At 38.8% G+C, this 18,372-nt stretch overlaps 1 protein-coding gene across 2 annotated transcripts in view; it reads right to left on the minus strand.

Annotated features, from left to right (window-relative positions):
• The window catches only part of Plag1 (pleiomorphic adenoma gene 1), a 41,458-nt gene that overhangs the window by 14,776 nt on the left and 8,310 nt on the right, over positions 1 to 18,372 (minus strand). For both annotated transcript variants that reach the window (XM_013009290.1, XM_013009289.1), the window contains exon 2: positions 6,145 to 6,149. The gene's annotated coding sequence lies outside the window, so the exon portion shown is untranslated. The remainder of the gene's footprint in view (positions 1 to 6,144; positions 6,150 to 18,372) is intronic.

Here is an 18,372-nt window from a genome sequence, read left to right on the forward strand (position 1 = left end):
AAATGTGAAGCAAGGTATTTATGGTTTACATTATAAAAAGTAAACACACCAATCTCTAATTCATATTCTTCTCCCCTGAATCACAGTCATCTAATTATTGATATTTTCATTGAGTAAAATATGACTCCAAGTTTACTGCCATTTCTAAAACTGGCCATTTTCTTCTTATATTCTAAACAGTTTTCAGTGAAGTCTGAGGAAAATTCTACTTATTCTGAGTGCTTCTTTGGTTTCTCTATTTAAAAAGAATTCTTAAAGAGAAGGCAGAAGAAACTGAGTACAATTCATGTGCTCTTGTCTTTATGATAGGACTAAAATTACTTTCACATGAATTCCCAGTGTCTTTTTATTCATGCAACTTGTGAAGACTGACCTCTATGGGCATGGTTAAGACAGAATAAGAATGCCAGGAGCTCTATGCAGAAAATCATCTGCTTTATGTCCCTAAGCCAGAAGGCCAATGTTTAGTCATATAGTTACCACTCTATCAAGATAACTATCTGACATGGATATAATAAATATTACTGATGTTTACCATATACAGTATTAATTTGAATACCAAGGGTACTGACAGACATGATCTCCACTTTCTGGGAGTTGCTTCAGAATGCACAAAAGTGATCATGTTAAGAAATGTATCTGTTAAGTAAAAATAAAAACTTCCATTAGGAGGTACTAGTAATGATTAGTGTGAAATCAACAATTAGAAACAAATACACACACATACACATATAAACACATGCTGGTAAAAAGATGTACCACAGAAGTGCAAGAAAAAGTACTATGGACTTTTTTGTCTTTAAGAATGTATGGTTAAGAAAGGAAAAAGGAAAAGGAAAAAGAAGAAAGGATAAAATAGAGTGGCTGTGGAGGTTGTAAGCCAGAATTCAGTGGTTAGTATTATAAGCTCTGTGATAAGCCTCTGTTACAGTGTAGTATAATGAAGTTTAAACACTTCATAAGAACTCAAATGAGAAAATAACTCTGAGAAATACTTAGGAAGGTAAGTGGAGAGAAGGGACAATGGGGAGAGATTATTTCTTTTAAGGGGACACAGAAGATACATGCTTCCAATAGTCCAAAGCTAAGGTGAAAACAAAAAAGTTTTCTAGAAAAAAATTCCATTTGTATGCTTTGCAAATTAACCAAGAGGAATTAGAATTAATTAATTAGGAGGAAGGACAACAAAGATAGTAACGTAGCCTGCCCTTAAAGAAAGATTCAAACCAAATTACTGGTTAACTCACCTGAATGCCAATAACTGTCACTATGAGACACAAAACTAGGTCACTCCAAGATAAGGAAAAGGTGGGAAATACAACAACAGACTCCAAAGCTACTAAGAGCTAGAGAACAGACCTACAGTTCTTACCTAGTGGTCTCCATGTAGGCATGAAGACACTAAAATTCCCTAAGAAAGAGAACTGGTTGGGACAGTGAGGGAATGGGAGAAAGAGACGATCGAGGAATGAGGGAATGGAGAACACGTGAAAGAGAAAAGCTAGTAGCCAGATGATGGGGAAATAATTTTCAGCAGGATTTCAGAATTTTGTACCTGATGAAAAGAGAATAATTAAAGGTAGAGTGATAGCTAAAGAGGAGGAGACAATGTGCCTGTGCTGAGGTGGTCGCGGAGCAGAGTGCAGCTGCAGAGGAAGCAGACGGAGATGGACATGGAGAGGAGAGCGAGATGCTGGTCTTCAATAAGAAAAGAGGCTTCGCTACTGATGCACAAGGGGGATGATCTATCTACCTAGATATTTATTTGCCATAAAATAGAAAAGGAAGATGACCAAACACATTCTATGAAGCCAGTATCACTGTTATATACAAGTTGGACAAGGACACAATGAAAACCAAAAATTATGTTTATTTCCTTGATGAACACGGATACAAAATTTCAATAATACTTGCAAATGTAACACAACATTAAAATGATCATCAGAAAGATTTTTTTAATTTTAGATATTCAAGGATTTTCAACACATGCAAATCAATACTTATTACAGCACATAAACAGCATAACAAAATCTGCGATCTTAACGGATTCAGAAAAAGCCTTTGACAAAATTCAAGGTTCCTTCATGATAAAAGCTTTGAAGAAACTAGTAACAGAAAGAATGGACCTTAATATAATAAAGTTTATGAAACCCTTTTCTTTAACGTAGAATGGAGACAGTGTCTGCTCACTCCACTGTCATTCAAATTAGGGCTTAAACTCCCAGATGAGCAATAAGGCAAGAGAAAAAATTTAAAGCGATACAAACTAAAGGGACAAGTCAATTTATTCTCATTTGAATACGTTATGATCCTCTACATAAAAGATTCTACCAAAAAACTCTTAGATCTGATAAAGACTTTTGGCAAAGTAGAGTAGTGGCAAACATAGAAAAAAAATCAACATCCAAAATCATAAATACCAACAATTCACAGGCTGAGAAACAAATCAGTAAAACAACCTCATTTACAATATTCCCCCCAAAACAAACAATAAAGAAAAGTAGGAAGAAATGTCACTAAGGAGGTGGGAAAACCTCTATAATGAAAACTATAAAACACTGAAGAAAGAAGGCATTAAAAGATGGAAAGACCGCCTGTGCTTATGAATTAGTACAAAAATATTGTAAAAAGGGCTACACTACTGAAAGCAATCTACAAATTCAATGCAATCTCCACCAAAATTAAAATGCATTTTTCATAGAAACTGAAAAATCATCTAAAAAATTCGTATGGAAGCACAAAGACCCAAATAATCTAATCCAGAACTAAAAAAACAATTTTGGATGTATCATAATTATTGACTTCAAGTTATATTATAGACCCATAATAACAAAAATAGCACAAAGAGCAATGGCATAGACAAAAACAACTTGAAATAAGCCTATACAGCTACAATCATCTGGCTTTTTTTTTTTTTTTTGCCAGTCCTGGGGCTTGAACTCAGGGTCTGGGCACTGTCCCTGAGCTTCTTTTGCTCAAGGTTAGCACTCTACCACTTGATCCACACACAGCACCATTTCCAGCTTTTTCTGTTTGTGTGGTACCGAGAATCAAACCCAGGGCTTCAGGCATACTAGGCAAGCACTCTACCACTAAGCCACATTCCCAGCCCTACCATCTGACTCTTACTAAAGGCAAAAAAAACACTATTAGTGAAAAGACAGTCCTTTCAAAAATGGTGCTAGAAAAACTGGATAGCTACATGTCGAAGACAGAGGCTAGATCTGTATTTCTCATCCAGTAAAACAATTAATTTAAAATGAATCAAAACCTTAATGTAAGGCCTGAAACTTGTTAACTACTAGAGGGAAAATACTAGAAGAAATAGGAATAGGAAATGACTTTCTGAATAGCACTCTCATTGTTCAAGAAATAAAAGCAAGAACTGACAAATGGGATTGCGTCAAATTAAAAAGCTTCTGTACATCAAAGAAACTATTACTAGAATGAAGAGATGGTACACAGAAAGGCAGAAAAACCTTTGTCAGCTTTTCATTAAAGGATTAACATCCTGAATATATGTTCAACATTCTTAGCCATAAAGGAAACAACACTGGGATGCCATCTTAACCCAGTGAGAATGACAACTATCAAGAAAGCAAACACACAAATGAGGGAGATAAATGGGGTAAGGGGCTTATATATGGTTGATGGGAATGTCAGTGCAACCACTATGGAAATCAATATGGAGGTTCTAATAACAATAACAAAAAAGAACTACCATATGCTCCTGCTCTAACACTCTTAAGTATATATAATATACAACAGAAATAGTTGCATGCACATATTTGTTACAACACTAATTCATAATAGCTAAGCTATGGAATCATCCCAGGTGCCTGACAATTGATGAATGGAGGATGTAATAGATATACACAGTAAGGACTATTCAATCATGAAGAATGAGCCAGATACCAGTGGCTCACCTGTAATCCTAACTACACAGGAGTCTGAGAGCTTAGACTCACAGTCCAAAGGCAGTCTAGGCAAGCAAGAAAGTCTAACTCTTATTTCCAATAAAATACTAAAAAAAAAATGTGGAAGTGGAGCTGTGGCTCAAATGGTAGAGTGCTAGCCTTGAGCAAAAGAAGCTCAAGGACAGTATCTAGGACCTGAGTTCAAGCTCCAGGACCAGTACAAAAAAAGAAAAAGAAAAAAGAAAAGAAAGAATGAAATAGTATTGTTGGAAGAAAATTGATCAAACTCAAGATCATCAGGTTGAGATAATCCAAGATGAGAAAGATTTGTTCAGGAATATAGACAATAATAATAAACTGACAAAGAAAGACTGGCGGCTAGCAGGAGGTTAGGAGGGAAAAGGAGGGTAAATTAGGTCAAAATAAACACAAACATACACATACATTTCACTTGCAGGAAAACAACATAATAAAACCCACAAAATACTGAGGGGAAGGAGGCTTAGCAACAGTAGAATCAGATGGGGAAAATTTGCATGTATGTAAACATTATATGCATGTATGAAAACATTATAATAAACTTTCTCTGTACAACTAGTTTGTCTAATAAAAATTTTAAGAAAAACCTCTAAAATTCCTTATAAGGAGAATGATTCAAAATGACTAAAATCCCTCCTCATTTTAGGGAGGGGAACAAGATATAAGGCATAACAGCTTAAATGTGAGTTGCCTTCACCCCTTACTAGGAAGGAAACCTATCTAGGCAGTTTGAGAGCCACATTCTCAGCTGTTAAACTTGGAGGAAGTCAATGCAATTCACCTGTTGCTTAAGACATATCATACTACATGACTTAAAGGCTCCAGGAATACTTTCTACTGGAACTGAGACTTGCAGATAATAAATAGTTCTGGGGTAAGTTCCATTTATCAAATACCAAAGAAAGTTCCTACTGAAGAATTTGAATTCAATCTGTCAAAGCCCTTTGACTTATGATTTTACTTTATATTTTTTTAATTTTTCTTCACAGCTGTGCAAAAGTGTGCCCATATAACCTTTAATTAACTTTTTATACCATATTTAATACATTACATGAGCTATTCAACACTTTCATAAAATTAGTTTGTGTTAGGTGATTCTACCCAATGTAGACTAATGTAAGTAGGAATTCTGAGCATACTTAAGGACTTGAATTCATGCATTTGAATGCTAAGGATGGAGCTCTACCATCTGAGCTATTCTTTTTTTTTTTTTTTCTGGTCAGTCGTGGGGTTTGAACTCTGGGCGTGGACACTGTTCCTGCGCTCTTCAGCTCAAGGTGAGCACTCTACCGCTTGAGCCACAGCGCCACTTCCAGTTTTCTAGTGGTTTATTGGAGATAAAAGTCTCACAGACTTTCCTGCCCCGGCTGGCTTTGAACCACAATCCTCAGATCTCAGCCTCCTGAGTAGCTAGGATTACAGGCGAGAGTCACTGGTGTCTGGCTCCACCTGAGCTATTTTTCTAGCTCCTGTACTTCTCTTATTTTACACTCATGCTTAAACTGTTTCTAATCCATGTGCAATTCTAACTAATTTATATTAGGTCCACCTTGTCAAAATATTACTTTAAACACCAATGCAGCAAATGTCAAACTTATCTATAGCACCAATAACAATTTCTAACTTATTTTCTTTTGCTTTAAGTAATTTTGCTGGCATTGATAATAAAGAAATGAATGATAAAGTTGAAGATATACATTTCCAATTTATTTGTCTGTGCAATATTAGACAGAATCTTTGGCCTTTTTGAACCCTTATATGTTTAACTAAAGAGAACACAACCAATTCTTGGCTATGTAACTAGGAAATAGGGGAGCAGGCCATAGAAAAACATGATTAAAACAGAACTAGTCACTGCTTATTAAGTTGATAATTTAAAAACTCTATGGACTATCCATATTGGATATGAAAGAAAAAAATGACTTCAGAAGTAAGAAGAAACAGCAAAGGAACTCTTGTTTCTGGCAACAAAGTTTTCAGTCCCAGTGATGGCCAGAACCAGCTGTGCTATGTTACAGCAGGAATCTTGGCTTTCATTGCCCATTTCTGCATACCCAATACCCAGAACCTGAATGTGCATCAAAGGTGCTCAGTGTCTGTTGAATAGAAGGAAGAACAGAACAAGAAAAGAAGGTCAGGGAGCTTTCTATCTTGTTGAGCTGCTGGATCTGTGGAAGAAAATGGTGGCCCAATCTATTTGATTACCTTTTTGAGTGATCAGAAATTGACAGAACACTTGAAATTTGAAAATTATCCTGAATTCTCACTGAGTATATAGCAATAAAAGAGATACGTTCTTTTTTTTTTTTTTTTACTTGGCCCACTCTCACTAGATACCAGGAGGCTGCAGTCACTGTGCCACCTTGTGGTCATGTCTAGAAAGTTCGCTTTCTTCAATAGACGTATCTGCACAAAGACACGGTAAATGAGCTTTAAGAACAAATTTAAAGACAACAAATCTCTGGCCTAGATATATCACTAAATAGCAAAGTATCTTGGAGAACACAACTTCTACCATCAAGAAGCCTGTAGTCTATTAGGACAGGTATCCCAAAACAATGTTTATTATTGAAAACCTAAACTAGAGGGTAAAAAATGCCAGAAATTAAGTACAGGCTAGGTACAATGAAAACTCACAAAAAGAAAAGGTTCTTCCAAGCTTCAGAGAAGAGGAGGAAGAGCCAGATGAACCGAGTAGAGGGAGGTGAGGCATTCAGTCATGCAAGTGAGGATGGAGCATTGGATAGTGGGTGGCAAACACAACAGCAGAGCAGGGCAGAAATGGGGGTGTGCAGACCAAGGGAGGAATTAGGACTCCCTTGGTTGAAGCTGATGGTGTCTTAAAAAAGGAGTGGCGAGTGTGGCTGTGGAAAACCAGGCTGGGAGAAAAGACATTGCTAGAGGTCCACTTCTTTTTCACGTTTTAGCAGAAGGGATAGTTTGCTCAGCTATAAAATGAGGTAATCAATATCCACTGATTTGTTTAGAGTAGAAAAACGGTATTGGGTATAAAGCACATACTACAAAGAGTAACATTTAGTGAGAAGTTTACCAGTGTTAAGCAATACTCAGTAAGGTGACAATCTTGAAGAAGGAATGAAGGCTTGAAAAGAGTGAGAGATGGGATGTTGTCGACAAGTGGTAGAACACTGACTTAGCATGCATGAGGCTCCAGGTTGGATCCTCAGCACACACACACACACAAATAATAAAGAGCAGGCTTAGCGGAAGAAAATGTGGTCTGAGGCCAAGACATGCGACATCACAGAAGTGTGGAGAAGGAGCCGAGAGTGGGGGAAAAAAAGAGGAGCCCCACTGCTCAGAGTAGACAGAGCAGGGAGATTGGTAGAAAGGAGACCTTGAGAAGTTGTTCTGCCTTGGGAGCAGAATTCAGGAAATATGTGAAGGAGAAGACAGCAATCTGGATAAACTGCGCCTGCTTGGTTTAGGTACAGACAGGCTTTTGGTAATATTGGAAAGCACTGTCTAAGGTGAACTAGCACAGAGTCTGGAGGAAGGAGTGTCACGGGACAGTCTGGAAGAACTAAGTACTCCTGTCTCCTTAGAATTCTGTCCATCAAAGGAGAAGGTATAGAAAGAAGGGAGAGAGCTGTCACTATTTTTCTTTGAAAGATGGCAGATATACAACATGTGTAATTGCTGCTGGGATAGATCAAGTGGAGAAGGAAATGCAGGTTAATGGATTAGAGAAGATGGGGGCACATAGTACAAGAATGGAAAGGGGGAAGACTAGGATGGTGCAGATGCTGAACTCAAGAATATTAACTGCCACAGAGAGTAAATAATTTGCTTCAGAGAGGAGATGACACATGACAATGGCATACTAAGCATGAATAGGTGTTGACCAGTGGACAAAAAGAGGTGAAGAGAAGGAGCAAGGGCAAGAAGGGAAAATAGAATGATAAGAGCCTGGTGCTATAGGGGCAAAAGGACAGGACAGAATGTCCTCAACACACTGAGTAAGCTAGCTGGAGCTAGACTCACTGACCTACTTTACCAGGCTACTTCCACATTACCCAGCAATCTTACTGTTGCCCAGTCATCTTGAGGTCCAAGCAAAAGGCAGGGTGGGCTGGAGGTGTGGCGCAAGTGGAAGACTGCCAGCCTAGTAAGTGGAAGGTCCTTAAGTTGAAACACCAATGACAAGATAAAAAAAAGAGAGAGCAAAAATAGCAAGGAGAGGGGACATATTTCAGGGTGGAGAGAAGTGAAGTAACTATCAAGGGTAGTGGATGGAGTTGAACAAACTACGGCACTAGCCAGAGCCAACTTGTGGGTAGGAAACAAGACCAGAGGGAACCCACAGAGCAAAAGAGAGATGTGAAAGTTTAAAGTATGATGAGCAGAGGTAAAGGTTACAGGCTGTGATTTGTAAGGACCATTTAGAGTTCATATTCACAGGGTGAATATTCTTTCCAAGCAATGATGGTATGCTGTAAAGCATTATGTGAATGTGAGGTATTTTTAGTATGTACTGTTATTTCAGAGCATCTTGATTATGACTTGGGAATAGTCCTAATACTTCAGATTTCTCAACTGACATCTCTCAGATGGTTGAGGTGCCAATTTGATCTTTTAAAAAAATTTTTAAAGAAAAGTGACTTGTTGGGTGATTACCCAAAGTATATACTTATCTGCTTTGTAACATCTAATTATTTCATTTCAGAAGGGAGGTTTTCCCCTCACCATGAACTTATAATATTAATATAAAATATCAAAGTCAACGATCATAAAGATGGAGAAGGAAACACAGAAAGGAGGAACACAGGTTCTAAAGAACCAAAGCTGAAGTTGCAAATCCACATACACCATGAACTTTTTATTGAAGTATGTATAGTGCACCTCTAGTACTAGTATCTGAGAGAAGATGATTAGGTTAGTACTAGGACTTTTGGTATAGGGAAGGTTAGCAGCTCTGGATTAAAGGAAAATGTAATGACAGAGGCAAGAGGTAACTACTAAGAAGGGAAAACCTATGAAAAGTAGCACAGAAAAGATAAATAAAAAAAAGCTTTAGACAACTGGAAAGGTTTCTTTAGGTGACTGTGGCCTATACTGGGGAAGTTTAAGAAATGGGAACCCCTAGGTGCCACTAGTGACTGCAAGTCTTTCTTGGTGATCCACATGGCCATACAACTACCAAGACAAACAAAACAAAACAAAAAGGGTATCTTTCTGCCGACTCATTTCACAACTGGGGAAACAAAGAGGCACATAAAGGTTTATGCCTGAAAAAAAATAACAGATGCACATAAAGGTTTATGCACAAGGCATTCATCATTGCATTAAGAGTGGGAACAACCTCCACGGTCAATAATAAATAATCTGGTGGTTATCCACATGAATTTAGCTATTGAGAAATCTAAGGAAGTACAGGGGAAGCAATCCTTCTACAACACCAAGTTTTAAAAAAGTAGGATAGAGAACAATGATTTCAATTGTTTTTACAAGTACTACACGCTTCTAAGGAGAAAAGGAAATATTTATTATTTTATGTATATTTCAAATGAGAATCCTAATACGGCACCAGAAATAGAATACTATATAGCCATAGTAATACAGTAATAATTATATTCATTTACTATATTCATGTCGATGGCCTCTTGATTGCTTGCTTATGTATCTTAATTCAGTATTTACTTCTTCTGTGTTTTTTCTCACCTCCTCATTCAAGAAGAATATAACATATTGAGAAGCAAAGAAGCAGAATTTCAATCTTTTGTGTGGGACGGGGGAGGAGTGGATACTAGAGTTTGAACTTGGGGCTCTGCGCTTGCTAATCAGACACTAATAACATTTGAGACAAACTCCCAGTCCCAGAACCTGAACCTAATAAAGAGGCCAAGTCTCTAATTGTTCATGTCTTTAATTGTAACCATTCAGGAGGCAGAAATTGGGAGGATCACTGTTCAAAACCTTCATTTCTATCTAGAGCTGGGTGTGCTGGCACATGTTGCCCCCTCCCCCACTACAGCAGAATATATAAAGAGGAGGATCATGGTACATGGAAGCCCAGGCAGAAAGGTCTAGAAGTATGGCTCAAGTAGTAAAGTGCCTGCCTAGTAATCACAAAGCCCCATGTTCAAAATGCTACATTGCCAAAAAGTTTATGTATAATATTCAGCAAATGTTAAGACACTGGGCGGGGGGGAATAAGAAGCAATAACCTGTGGAGTCAATAAAGACTTAAGGGAAACATCTACTAATTGTTCAATATAAATTTTATTATACTGGAATCATGCAATTGCTTAAAAAAAAGGAGACAACCATGAAGATATTAGATATTGACAATGTTAAGGAATTTTACTTTGGGGGGGATGAAAAATAATTACCTTGTGAAGTCTGCACTTTTTGAAAATACTATATAATATCTATTATATATTCATTCATACATATACATAATACATAGGGCATGAAATAATTTGCACATCAAAATGATCCACAGGAAAGGGATGTACATGGGTTGTGGCATAGTCAAAATACGATTGTCCATTGAGGTGATACTGGTTATGGATATGAGTAGTCCTCCTATTCTGTTATTATATATCTTCAAAATATTCCATAATAAGACATTAAATTTATCTCTATAGGCAGCACTATACTTAATCCTACACAATAAATATGCATGTAATTGTATTATGAACTTTGTGGGTGCTCAATAAAAATTGGGTGACAGTTGAAGAGACAGACATAATTTACTTACAAGTATATGATGCTTACAACTTTTGGGAAACAGACATGATCATTTTAAACACTTTGACCCTGCTGCATAGGTCACAGGCTAGTCACCAATATACCACTCTATTGAAGCCAAATAGTGTTTTAACAGAGTAACAAATAATTTTACTAGTTGTTGCCTTTGTCAATATATAAATTATTTTTAGCAACAAATATTCTTCAGAAGAATTTTACCTTTTAGGCTGGCTAGCAGTCATTTTGTATACAATGACTGGGTGATTTTTAACTCTAGTAAGAATGAGGGATAAATGAGTGTAGAAAGATTAAAGAGCTATTGTCAGGCTACTGGGTTCCCATTCTGTGAGAAGAGTAGGTAGACAGAAGAGCATGTAGACAGAAAACCACTTGCTGAACTTGGCAGTAGTGTATGTGCATGCATGTGCATACATGGGTGTGTATGTATGAAGAGGCTTTTGCCAAGCAGGACCCTGACCAAAGCCACTTTGGAATGGAGAGGTGATACAGAAGCCTGAACTGACGTGGTTGGGAAAGCAGCCAAGGATATGAAAGGCTGCAGAAGAAAGGAAATGGCTGGACAGAGATGGCAGAGCCAAGCAAAGACTATGAACCACCATGGTCTGGAATCCTCACTAAAGACATGAAGCCAGTGGGGTTGAACATGATTCCATATTCAGTGGGACAGGAAAAGAGATGATGAGCCTTGGGCAGGAGACTGAGCTTCTCAGCAGTCAAAAAAAGGAGAGGATGGACTACAAATAAGGCTGGTGGTCATGGGACTGCAGACAGTGCATATCTGATGGACTCAATATTCTCAGTGAATGTGGGCTAAAGTGACCTAGTATATTAGAGAATTGAGTTCTATGAGAAAATGATTACAACCATTATTATATTTTGCTAGAATGTCATAGTACAGACAGAATTATTTAGAAAACAAAAGCCTTTTGTGTACTTCAATGGACCAGGTACCATGCTGAGATTTTCTTTCATATATTATCTCATTTAACACCTAGCTTCTTAAATTTTCCATGTCTCACTATTTTCTTGGGTCAGCCACAGAACCCATTTTAGGATTTGGGAAAAACAACTGTTTAAGTGCTCTGAGCTGCAAATATGGAGTAAACACTGGTCATGTCATAGAAGGGAGGTAAAATGCCCCATTCACTAGGTCAGTAACCTGTACTCTTCACTTAGAAGCCAGCTGCCATCCTTGGACTATCCATCTTCCCCCCCCCCCCACACACACACATATGTCCTCTCCTCCTTTCATCTCTCCTTTCTTCTGAAATAGTATCAACATAAAAAGAATTCACCTGCCTGGACAGTCTCCTCAGATGTGCCTGCCTCCCCACTCCCACTGTGTTTGGGTCTCTGTGTGCTTCTCTTAAGAGACTTTGGGTTGCACCTGCCTCTGGGCATACTGGGGGTGTGTGCTTCCTCTTCTTCATGTATGTGTTCTCCTGGGACATATATGCTTTTCTCTGTAGCCCCCATGACAATGCTTGCTGTTGCTGAGGCTCGGCTTCTTCCTGGTGATTGTCAGGTACATGTGTACGTGTTGGGAAGGTCTTAGCTATCAAGAGCAGAGGGCACAAGGTCAGTGGGGAGCAGGCAAGAAAAGGCTCCTAGCCATTGCTGTTTGTCTTGTACTTCACAAGTGACAAGGTCCAAAGGGCCCAAAATTCAGGCTTGTTCTTGTTGACTTCTTAGGCTCAATGCTTTCTTGGGACATCTCCTGGAAGAGTGACTTTAATCACATGGCCCGTAAGTGCTGTTCCATGACTGCTTAGCCCCCATTTGCCACAATCAACCTAGAGTACCCCTGAAAATAGAAAACCCTGCTTCTGAGGCATTTACTATGTGCCCAGTTCTCAGAGAAATCAGGGAGCACATGGCTCCTATCCATGTCATCTAAGCAAGAAAGCTGGAAAAGTGCTCCTGAGCAGGTGAGGGGTACCTGTGCATGCAAGGCAGTGTCATCACAGCTGAGTGAAGCAGGCTGGGGCTCCTACAGGTGCAAAAAGTGACCACATATGGGGACACATGTCAGAGATCACTGACTCCAGAGAGCTTTTCTTCTCAAGGGTGCTATGCTCAGGGGAGGGGATACCTTACAGGTGCTCAAACCCTTGAGTCACAAACAGACAACAGCAGGATGAGGACAGTAAAATAAGAACAGAGGTAGAAGCCAGGAGTCCCACTGCAGTCTCAAAGAAGGCATAAGATATCCAGCTCTCTGGTCAGTTCTGTCTAGCACTCTCTGACTCCAATGTGCTGAGTATTGCTCCTTATGACAGAGAAACATCCTTCTAGATTTCTCCTGGCTTGCTCCTTAAGGTTTAGGCCTCTACACAAAGATTCCTTCGGGGCAGGGTGAAATACCTCACTTGAGTGGTTGAAATACAAGAAGCATGATTTGATGTCAGCATGGACAAAAAGTCAGAGAGACCCCCATCTCAAAAAACAAGGCAGGTATGGTGCTATATATCTATATCTTTATCTATCTATCTATCTATCTAAATTACTAGGAAGTAGTTACTAGGAGAGTCATGGTACAAGGCCAGTCCAAGTAAAGGCTTAAACTAAAAAAAAAAAATTAACTAAAATAAAAAGCACTTGGAACATGGCTCTACTAAGCACCTATCTAAGCAAACACAAACACAGGCCCCAAGTTCAAACCCCAATACTGAAAAAAAAATCCTTTGTGAAGAGGTGTTCTCTATTTATTGTTTCTAAGGATCTGTTCTTCTGGCCTTCCACGCTCCTCATTTGTATTACTTCTTACTGCTTTCCTATCTCCTGTCACAAGCTGAAGGAACTCTGCTTGTTGACCTCCTCTGCTTACTGAAGGTGGGATTTGGCTCAGTACCTGACTCAATGGGTCTGCTGAATGTGTGAGAGATGGGAGGAAAGGTACAGATACAGAGGTGTTAATGTAAGTAGAAAAAGAGGCCCAAAGGACCAAGATAGAGGTAGAGACATAGACTTCATTAGCATGAAACTTTAATTCAAAAGACAGGAAACTGGTACTCTGGGAGTATATATAAAGAGGGGGAGAAGAACAGAGAAGTCTGTGAATCCTAGGAAATGCCAACATGCCAGTGACCAAGGACAGGTGGGAGAATTGTTGGCATCAGAACAAAGTGCAAAGGAAGTGCCAAAGAACTGCAGAAAGTAGAAAAGCAAGAGAGGCTGGAGTTTGTAAAGCTGTGAAATACTGCAGATCAGTTGCACAGGGACAGAATTGAAAAGACACCCCTGGATTTGGCTCCTAGAGGCTGTACATGAGTGTTCTATTCCAGTGCAAGCTCACATGACTGGCAAGATGGTTAGAGAAATGGCAGAGGAGGGAAACAGATGCACACAGTCTGTTCTCTCACGTAGTTTGGCACTGATGAAGAGAAAGATATTTGAGGAGGGAATGGGATGAATGCAAAGGTTTGAGTTTTGTTCTAATTTTGTTTTTTTTTTGTTTGGATGTGAGGAGAAGATTTGAGCATACTTTGGAGGCAGAGAGGAAGGAATGGGAAATTCCAGGATGGGAGGGGTAACCCAAATGGGGCAGGTGGCTCAGCTGTCCCAGAGCATAACTGCTATGTACTATCTCAACCAGGCACCTGGACTCCCAAAGATGGGCTAGGCATCACAATGGAGGAGGCAAAAAACACCTGGAGGGAAGCTGTGCTGAGGTTCCCCCAGGGTGCTCTGGGATCAAGGCAAGACATCTGGCTAGTGGGTGGAGCAAAAAGGGCGTCAGAAGAAGGTTAAGCATTGAAAACTGGTTGGTAAATTAGGAATGAGGCCAAGCTGGAATCTCAGTGGGTAGATTTCTCAACAGAACAAAAATCCTCAGTGTGGCATTCAAGACCTGATATGTTGTGTAGCCTTTGTCTCTTCTAGCCCTTTTACCATCTTTCTGTTCACTGGCACTCCAACACTCTGTTGCAGGCCAGAACTGCACATATACTATGCATGGGAGGGTCACGTATCCTTACTTCCCATTCCCTTGCTCTAGACCCATCGCCTCTGTGTCTAATTCCTTTTTTCTGTGCGGACAGTGTCTACAAAACAAGTATTGAACTTACAACTGAAGTTACAAGTGAATATAGATGAGGTGGCTTTGGGACATAATTGAGTTCTAGGACCACTATAACATCACTGTCTGGACAGAAGGTTTTAGGGATGCTGAGAGTCACTCAGGTGGCGTTAGCAAAGAGGCACTTGACAAATAAATGTCTAGCACTTGCTCATCCATCTTCTTCTACCCAAACAGCTACAATGCCTTCTTTAACACATCGTGTAACCTTCTCAGGCTGCCATTCAAGGCTTTCCCCACCAAGCCTCAGTATGTGGGTCTCATCTTTTCCTTAAAAGTTATAACCTCTGGTCTGACTGGTCATGGTGGCCACAGACAAGAAGCACATTTTTGCTTTCTAACCTCTTTTGAATGTCACCCTATGTCATCTTCTCTTCTTTCTGTTATTCCTAATTCAGGCCTTTATCAAATCTCATCTCAAATTCCACCTCTCCTTCAGTTGAATTTCTGTAGTTACTTTCTATACCATTCACTGGCATTCTAAAACTTACTGTTTTGTGCTTTCTCTTGTACATTATCCCATTGTCCAAAAGACAATTTGAAAGGCAAGGAAAACGTTGAGGACCAATTAGGTACCCTCAAAGAATAACATGGAGCAATCTCCCTATTTCTGCCTCCACTTAACACAGAAAAAACTTTAAATAAATGGGATGCAAAGCAAAATCAAACCTCCTCTCTTTATGGAAGGCAACTGATTATCATTCTAAAGTAACAGTGACGTTCTCACAATTGGGGAAAGAAATTTGTTATGTTTTAAATCTGTTTTGTTTTAAACCATTCTGTAGGGTCTTCCCAACTCTTATAAGGCATTTGAAATAAAGATCTTGCTTTTGCTAGGCAGGCACCCTATCACTTGAGTCAGACCTCTAGGCCTTTTTGGCTTTATTTTCCAGCTAGGATCTGTCATTTCATCACTGGGGCTGACCTACAATCCTACTAACAGAGCTGGGATTCCAGGCATGGAACACTACTCCCGGCTTATTTATAAAGATGAGATTTCACTAACTTTTCACCAGGCTGGCATCCTCCTGATCTCTGTGCCTCCTAACTAGCTAGAATTGCAGGTGAGGGTTATCATGTCTCACAAGTTAACTTCACAAGCTCTTTTACATTGCTTTTTGAAAATAATGATAGCAGCTTTCCTACTCTCTTAAGGCTGCGTAAAGAAAAAATGAGATGATGTAGATAACTTAAAATTAACATTCTTGGGGGCTGGGAAGGTGGCTCAGTGGTAGAGCGCTTGCCTTGCATGCATGAGGCCCTGGGTTCGATTCCTCAGCATCACATAAGCAAAAAGAAAAAAGCCAGAAGTGGCGCTGTGGCTCAAGTGGTAGAGCACTAGTCTTGAGCTGAAGAGCTGAGGGACAGTGCCCAGGCCCAGAGTTCAGGACCCACGACCAGACCCAAAAAACAAAAACAAAAACAAAAAAAAACATTCTTCCTCTTAAGGTGATACTTTAGTAGTTCTGATTCAAAATTTAATCACATTTCCCACATCAATCAAGTTTAAAAAAATTAAAGTGGTATTTATATGTGTGAGACACATGAAGAAATCTGTAATTCGCCAAATCTATGAAGAGAATGACATGGATAACAAAATGAAGATCTTGAACTTAGAATTTATATTTATTTATTTATTTATTTATTTGGTGCTGGTCAGGGCCTGGGTGCTGTTCCTGAGCTTTTGTGCTCTAGGCTAATACTCTACCACAAGAGCCATACACCTCTACTTCAGGCTTTTTTGTTTGTTTGTTTTGGGTGCTTTAATTGGAGATAAAGGTCTCAAAACTCTCCTGCCTGGGCTGGCTTTGAAGCAAAATCTTCAGATCTCAGCCTTCTGAGTTGCTAGGATTAAAGGCATGAGTACTGGTGCCTGGCTTCAACTTGGAATTTTACAGTCATCAGAACAATATCATATACTATACTGATTTTTCCAATTCTCTGGGGTGGGAAGATCATCAATGGCATTTCTGTCTTAGAAGCCTAGCATCTAAAGTTAACTAAAATAAGCAATACTTTCAATTGCTACCATATAGAATTACATTGTTCGCTGAACTAAGCCATTCAAAAATTCAGGAAGAAATGCTGATTATTCTGAAGTCCAATGGCTTTGCTAGAAATGTTTTAAAACAAAAAAATAAAACTATAGCCAGCTAAATTCCTTAGTATAAAATAAAGTTTAGGTTTATGTTTTTAACAATCTTCTTTAGCTTAGGGAGTTTATAAACATTTTTGCCAATTCCTTATGTATAGTTTAAAAATAAGTAGTCACCATTTTCTAACTTGAATCACTTACACAGAGTTAACTTTATGCTAAAAGTGTTTTTTTTTTAACAATTTACTTTACAGATATATTAGCCTCAACAAGTGCTAATGAATGAGTAGTTACCATCTCTGGTCAGTCCATTCTAAAGGCATTGTAAGTGGTAGCAGAGTTCCAGTTCCTGAACTCACTGATGCTTCTTGCATGCACATGTCTGTACTTCCAATCTCACAGACTTGCTGTGAGAATGAGGAGAGACTGCATAGGTGAAAGCAAAAACTGTCATATAGCCAAAGTATGTGCTGGCTGAAGCACAGCATCAATATGCAAAGTATTTTGGGAGATGTAATTTAAAAGTCATGTTGGCTAGTGATTCAGGGGACAATTTAACCAATCAAGTTAAGTTTCTTTTTCTTTTAAGCAGAAACATTCGTATAGTCTCTTTCCCCTCCCCCACTCCTGAACTCATTTTTGGTTTTGTTTTTACCAGTAAGAATTTTTAAGTAAAACTTGGCTAAAATTTTTTAAAAAAAGATAACATCTCTCACCTTTAAAAATTCAGAACTTCTAGCTTTCTTACTTGACCAATTTGAAATACATTTAATTAACTAGCCCAATTCTGCTTTATTTTAGTAAAATGATGTGAAGACAAACGTATTTAACCTTAAATTTTTCTAAATTTCAATTTTGCCAGTTGAATACTGTACTCCTCAACTGTATGGTTTTTTAAATAAAGATTAGCACAATATTAAATACAGAGGTAGAGCACAGTTTTGAGGTCGCTTCAGCATGCTCATTTTCCAGGAGTGGGTCTGCATGTTATCTATCGCCTGACAGTGAAGCACAGCAAATGAGTACAAGCAGCAGAGGCACTGCCATACACAGGGTGGCAGCACTGAGAGCAAAACAGATCCAAATACCAGGGACACTTAGGATGGCCAATGGAAGCACACAAGTCTGTCTGAAAGCTGGTAAGGAATAAAAAGTTCTTAGACTCACAGGTATTTTGGGTTGAATTGGTTGAAATTCCTTTTAATTCTGGCAGAGGTATCACGCCTTGTAGAAAAGCACTCTGAGTCACCTCTGAATAGGATCAATCACACTGTTTTCTTAAGCTGCTTTTTCTTCCTCTTCCTGCCCTGATCAGTAAAAAGTGAACTGAGTATGATTATTTAAGTACCACATCAGAGCTACTGCTTAAGCAAGCAATTGTACATCTAGTGCATATTTTAACAGGTTAACTGAAGCCTGATTAAAAATGTTCCAAGACAGGAATTTCTCCTAAGAATTACAGGATTTAGGAAACAGAAATACTCTCAAAAAATAAAAGTAGTTACAAA

This window comes from Dipodomys ordii, unplaced genomic scaffold, assembly GCF_000151885.1.
Source record: "Dipodomys ordii isolate 6190 unplaced genomic scaffold, Dord_2.0 Scaffold9, whole genome shotgun sequence".
NCBI classification, from domain to species: Eukaryota; Metazoa; Chordata; class Mammalia; order Rodentia; family Heteromyidae; genus Dipodomys; species Dipodomys ordii.